Source organism: Scylla paramamosain, unplaced genomic scaffold (genome assembly GCF_035594125.1).
Source record: "Scylla paramamosain isolate STU-SP2022 unplaced genomic scaffold, ASM3559412v1 Contig24, whole genome shotgun sequence".
Taxonomy (NCBI): domain Eukaryota; kingdom Metazoa; phylum Arthropoda; class Malacostraca; order Decapoda; family Portunidae; genus Scylla; species Scylla paramamosain.
In genome coordinates this window covers 730,808-737,500 of record NW_026973689.1, presented here as the reverse complement: position 1 = coordinate 737,500, position 6,693 = coordinate 730,808, and positions in this window count along the sequence as shown.

Here is a 6,693-nt window from a genome sequence, read left to right as displayed (position 1 = left end):
AGTTGGAGAACAGACTTAACATGGTTCTGGGCAAAAATATAAAGTGCATGAGATTCTTGTGATGGAAGGCTTAAGTACCTTTTGTGGGCCACCTCTCTATCATGTATAGCACGAGAACAAGCTGTGTTAAACCAAGGTTTAGAAGGTTTAGGACGAGAAAAGAGTGAGGAATGTACGCCTCCATGCCAGACACTATCACCTCTGTTATGCGCTCAGCACACAAAGACGGGTCTCTGACACGGAAGCAGTAGTCATTCCAAGAAAAATCAGCAAAATACCTTCTCAGGTCCCCCCAACTAGCAGAGGCAAAACGCTAGAGGCACCTTCGCTTAGGGGGATCCTGAGGAGGGATTGGAGCGATAGGACAAGGTAAAGATATGAGATTGTGATCGGAGGAGCCCAACGGAGAAGAAAGGGTGACAGCATAAGCAGAAGGATTATAGGTCAGGAAAAGGTCAAGAATTTTGCACCAATTGCTCTAGGTCATGGAGGATAGCAAAGTTGTAGGCTAGTTCACCAGGATGGTCAGTGAAGGGAGAGAAAAGCCAAAGCTGGTGGTGAACATTGAAGTCTCCAAGAATGGAGATCTCTGCAAAAGGGAAGAGGGTCAGAATGTGCTCCACTTTGGAAGTTAAGTAGTCAAAGAATTTCTTATAATCAGAGGAGTTAGGTGAGAGGTATACAGCACAGATAAATTTAGTATGAGAGTGACTCTGTAGTCGTAGCCAGATGGTGGAAAACTCGGAAGATTCAAGAGCGTGGGCACGAGAGCAGATTAAGTCATTGCGCACATAAACGCAGCATCCAGCTTTGGATCGAAAATGAGGATAGAGAAAGTAGGAGGGAACAGAAAAGGGGCTACTGTCAGTTGCCTCAGACACCTGAGTTTCAGTGAGGAAAAGAAGATGAGGTTTAGAAGAGGAGAGGTGGTGTTCTACAGATTGAAAATTATATCTTAGACCGCGAATGTTGCAGAAGTTAATGAAGAAAAAGTTGAGGGGGTGTCAAGACACTTAGGGTAGTCGACAGAAAGGCAGTCCGACCTGGGGACATTTATGGTCCCCTCCCCAGATGAGGACTCCGAGGCTGGTGTAGGAGTCGCCATGATGATTTTAAAATTTTTGAGTGAAGGGTGTGTGTGTTATTAGGTGCTTGTAGTTTTGTGTGGAGGAAGAGAGTTGTCTTTAGAGGGCAGGATGTGACTACCCCCTTGTGTTGTGAGACACAAAGGGAAACGTTCAGTGAGGTCACAGCTGGGTTTAATGATAAGTTCACAGCACCCCCTGAACAGTGCTGCACACCTCACTGGGAGTAATTATCGTTTCGGCAGGTGTCTACTGCCTACTCCTTTACTCTCTCTCTCTCTCTCTCTCTCTCTCTCTCTCTCTCTCTCTCTCTCTCTCTCTCTCTCTCACTGAATGGCGACCCTAATGCACATGATGGGAAAAAAATATGATAAACACCAATAATTTACTCTCTCTCTCTCTCTCTCTCTCTCTCTCTCTCTCTCTCTCTCTCTCTCTCTCTCTCTCTCTCTCTCTCTCTCTCTCTAATGCATTAGAGAGATTCTCATGAAATATACGTATATGTTGTTTTCAAGAGTGTTTTTTTCAGGATTGTAGAGAGAGAAACAATGGCTTAAATCTTGATCAAGTTAGATTTACCCTTTCACTTGTCTCCAGTGAGGCGTCTGTTTAAAGAGGGATCTGATAGGTCTTTCATTGCCACAGAGAATACATGAAGGGTGACGTAAGCAAAATTCTCAAGGTCAGTAGTCATGATAGGATAAGAAGATTAAGAGGAGATTGATGAGATCTTTCTGTGGTACTGGCGATGTATCAAGGCTAAACAAACGAAATTCTCAAGACCAGTAGTCAGGATAGGACAAAAAAAGATTAAGAAGAGATTGATGAGGTCTTTCTGTGGTACTGGTGACGTAAATAAAGGTAACAAACGAAATTCTCAAGGTGAGTAATCAAGATGGGATAAGAAATAACGGGTTCAAGCTTGTAATAGTTAGAGATGAGAATGCTACTGATCATCTACGTGGCCTTTGAAAACAGTCCTGCTGAGAGGCCAAGGCGCTTCAACATGCAGGCTGCGTGCAACACTCCATCCAAATTATGCTGATATTCTCCAGTACTGTTATTATTATTATTGCAGTTGTTTCTTTCTTTTTATTACCTCTTGTGATGTGTTTGAAGTGTGTGTGTGTGTGTGTGTGTGTGTGTGTGTGTGTGTGTGTGTGTGTGTTATCCACCACTATCCACTACCTTAAAACCGTTAATATTCATTCTGTCCTTTTTTTCATGACAAAGTTTCTTCACCATCATAGTTCATTATTTTCGCAATTTAGTTAAAATATTTTTTTCTTACTTATATGTCATGTGTATCTACTAAAAGCAAATATATAACTGTTTACGCATCTATTCATATATGAACACGTTTTGAGGGCGTAAGGGAAGCTGCAAGAAGCCTTCAGGCCTATACGTGGCAGACCCTCAGTAAAACATCCCTAGCAGTCTCCACCTCTCATCCCTATTTATTAATTTACTTTGTCTTCTTTTGAGGCTCTCTTTCAACTGGACTCTAATGGCCTGACTACCGAGCTTCACCTAGTCACCCACCACTCTGCCTGAGAAAAAGTTTATTCACTTATGTTTGTTTATTAATATAGTTATTCATCAGTCTGTTTACTCGAATCACTTACGTTTCATTATTTTTTACCTTGCCTTCTTTTTGTATTTAGCTATTTATTCACTAATTGGCTAATCAATCTATCAAGCTTCCATGTTACCTACTCCTTGTATTAACGCATTTATTCATTTGATTCCCTATTCATTTCTCCATCCAGACTTCTTACCCAGTTAATCTATTTCACTTACTGACTCCTTATCTATTGATCTATTCACCAATTTACTTCATTCACCTTCTCGTATCTGCATCTGTGTCTTTCATTCACTTGTTGACTCCTCTATCTATCTCTCCACCAGTTTATCCTATTCACTTACTCGTATTTACATTTATCAGTCTCTCTCCCACCGCCCCGCCTCCCGCGCCCTCCCACCCTCGACCACATCGCACACACCATACACTTACCGATTTCCAACTCTGTCTATTACTTTCTCAGGCTGTTTGTCTCACAATCTACCTACCATGTCATTGTACCTCTCTCTCTCTCTCTCTCTCTCTCTCTCTCTCTCTCTCTCTCTCTCTCTCTCTCTCTCTCTCTCTCTCTTCCTACCCACCCATGACTCTCTCTCTCCCTTCGCTTCTCCTTCCCACCAGTAATTCTCTCCCTCCCACCATAACTCTCTCTCCCTCTCTCTCTTCCTCTCCCTCGCTCCCCTCACAGTCTCTCCTCTCCCTCCTCTCCCTAGGTCAGATACATCACAATAATTGCCCTTGCCTCACAGTTTCTCCTTTTAAGAACATTTTACAAAATAATAAAAGGACCTACGAGGCCCCTTTTTCCTCCTCCTCCTCCTCCTCCTCCTCCTCCCCCTCAGTTAAAGAGAGTAGCCGGGCTTGAAATATCGCCGCTTTGTGTTTGACTAGCCAATGTTTCACTCCACGTGCGCCTCGCTCCAAGACACTGCCACACTAAGCCTTAAACAGCCGCCGGAGACTCAGGCGCGGCTAGGCAGGGCGTAAACACGGATTAAATCAAGCTTGTGGACTTGTGGACACTCCTTAGCCCCCGACGCTACGCTGCGAGGGTTACTGGGCTTATTACGTGTTATTAAGGGTGTCTAGAAGAATGATTTGGGGTTATGTCGTTATGATAAAGGGTCTGATGTTAAAAAGATGGGTATACTAGACGATAAAGGGCTTAGATGTTGGATTAAATCAGGGTTATGTACTTTGAACGCTACGAGAGTCAGTGGGCTCGTCTGGGCTTATTAGGAGAGTGATTTGAGCTTGTGTGGTTATGATAAAGGGTGTGGTGAGGGAAAAAAAGGGATGTACAAAAGGAAAGAAAAGGTTGTGTTGGGTTACATCTTTGCATACAACTCTCCTTAGCCCTGTGCCGCTAGCTACGAGGGTTATTGGGTTTGCTTTGGCTTATCTGGGCTTATCAGGCTTGTTAGAGCTTGTTTGGGTTTCTTAAGGTGGTTCAATAGTGATTTCAGCTTATTTAAACTAGTTAGGTCTCCTTAGGGCTGTCTGGTAGTGATCTGAGCTTGTGTGTGTGTGTGTGTGTGTGTGTGTGTGTGTGTGTGTGTGTGTGTGTGTTAAAGGAGATCATTTTTCCTGAAATGTTCAGAAATAGACTGAAGGAAGAGAAGGAAGGAGGAGAGAGAAGTTAATCGAGAGAAGTTTTGATGGGATGGCCTTGAATAGACTGAGAGAAGGAAGGGCGGACAGATGGTGGTGGTGGTGGTGGTGGTGGTGTATAGGGGAGAAGGGAAGCAGTTTGCGTAATGTAGAGAGAAGAAGAAATGATGTTTGGGTTTAATGGACACAATGAATCAAATAAAATATTATAGAGAGAATTGGAAAATATATTATATGTATGAATGTTTTCCCAATAGTTTATGGTGAAAATGTGAGGAAAATCACAATATTTTATCATAATGCAAAAATACGAAAATTGATGTGAATTCACACACACACACACACACACACACACACACACACACACACACACACAGAGAGAGAGAGAGAGAGAGAGAGAGAGAGAGAGAGAGAGAGAGAGAGAGAGAGGGAGGGAAACAAACAGACAGAAAAAAAAAGTCAATGAACTTACCCCAAAAGACACATAAATAAAGTTACTGAAAGACAAAGAAAGCAATTAAATTCAATCACAAGAAGAAGAAGAAGAAGAAGAAGAAGAAGAAGAAGAAGAAAAAAAAAAAAAAAAAGGGGGAGGAGAAGAAGGAGGAGGAGGAGGAGGAGGAGGAGGAGGAGGAGGAGGAGGAGGAGGAGAAATGAGAAAGGAGAAGAAAAAGAGGAAGAAAAGAGGACTGGAGATTGAAAAGCACTAAATGAAAAAAAAAGAACAGACAAGTGAGAGAAAAGGAAACGAGAAAGATGAAAAGATAAGAAGGAATAGGAGAAAAAGAAAACAAGAAAACAATAAGATGAGAGCGGCGGAAACAAGGAGAAAAAAAAAAGGAAAGGAAGAAGACGAGGAGGAGGAGGAGGAAGAGGCAGAATAGCGGAGGAACATCAAAAGTCCCGATCCTCCTTCCCTCCTCCTCCTCCTTTTTCTCCTCCCTTTCGCTCTTTGGTGGTGGTCCTCATTTGATACGCCCCTTGACTCCCAGCCCTGTGAGAGGAGGAATAGACAAAGGAATATACAAAGGAAGGAGGAGGAGGAGGAGGAGGAGGAAGAGAGATGACATAGAAGTCAATGATATTCTATGTAAGTTAAGGAAGATAATAATAGTAATAAAGAGAGAAAGAGAGAGAGAGAGAGAGAGAGAGAGAGAGAGAGAGAGAGAGAGAGAGAGAGAGAGAGAGAGAGATGGTAAACAGTGAAGTAGTGATAATCGTCTCATTATAATAAACGTCGTTCTCTCTCTCTCTCTCTCTCTCTCTCTCTCTCTCTCTCTCTCTCTCTCTCTCTCTCTCTCTCTCTCTCTCCCCCAAACACGACTGTGAATTTTAATGTAAATGTAATACATCCAAGCAGGCACGTGAAAAAACTTGTGAGTTTGCTTGGATAGTTACTTGCTTTTTGACGTCCATATTAATGAGCTGAAAAGGAAAGTGATGGGTGTTTTAATGTATGTAAGTAGAATTAGTGAAAACCCAGATAAGGACAGCAGGATCATGGTGACACAGGCCCTTGTATTAACCTTAATTAACTGTTGTATTAGAATATGGGGACTACAAATGATGCATTAATGTCTGGTGTGCAAAAGTTACAGAATGCTGCAGGAAGGGTTGCCATAGGTGGAGTTAAGAAATATGATCACGTGTCTCCATTTTACAAAGAACTCCAATGGCTACGAATAAAGCAAAAACATGTTTTAGAAGTGGCCACAGCAATATTTAAGATTTTACGAGGGTTTTATTTAAAATGTTTTTTTTATCACTATGTAACAGGCAAGCCATCACCAGTAGCGTCACAAGACACAGGCACAGGTTGCTTGTACCGCGCACCTACACACACACTGCTAATAGACGCACTGTCATATTGGGGCCCAGAGTGTGGAACTCTCTCCCGCTCTCCCTCACACAGGACACATCTATACCCGCTCTCCCTCACACAGGACACATCTATACCCGCTCTCCCTCACACAGGACACATCTATAATCTCTTTTAAGGCTGGACTTTAAAAAAATTGTTTTAACCGAAAATATATTTAGTTAGGTTTGTTTTATCTTGTTTAGTTTTTTTTTGTTTTAAGTGTACTTGTATATGTACGTTAACTTTGCATTTTTGTGGTGCATCTATTATAAACCAGTGTTCCACAATTGTATTGTATTTATATTATTACATATCACCGGTATTTTGTCATATTTGTATACTTGACTAATGTGTAATAATCACTTTGGTAGATAATTATAAACAATCTCTCTCTCTCTCTCTCTCTCTCTCTCTCTCTCTCTCTCTCTCTCTCTCTCTCTCTCTCTCTCTCTAAGACCACAGCGGTTGGATTCAAATTAATTCATATTCTTGAAAGCCGGAGACCGTTAGGGCCGTTAAAGACCGTTAGGGACGTTAGGAGGGAGGTGATCAGT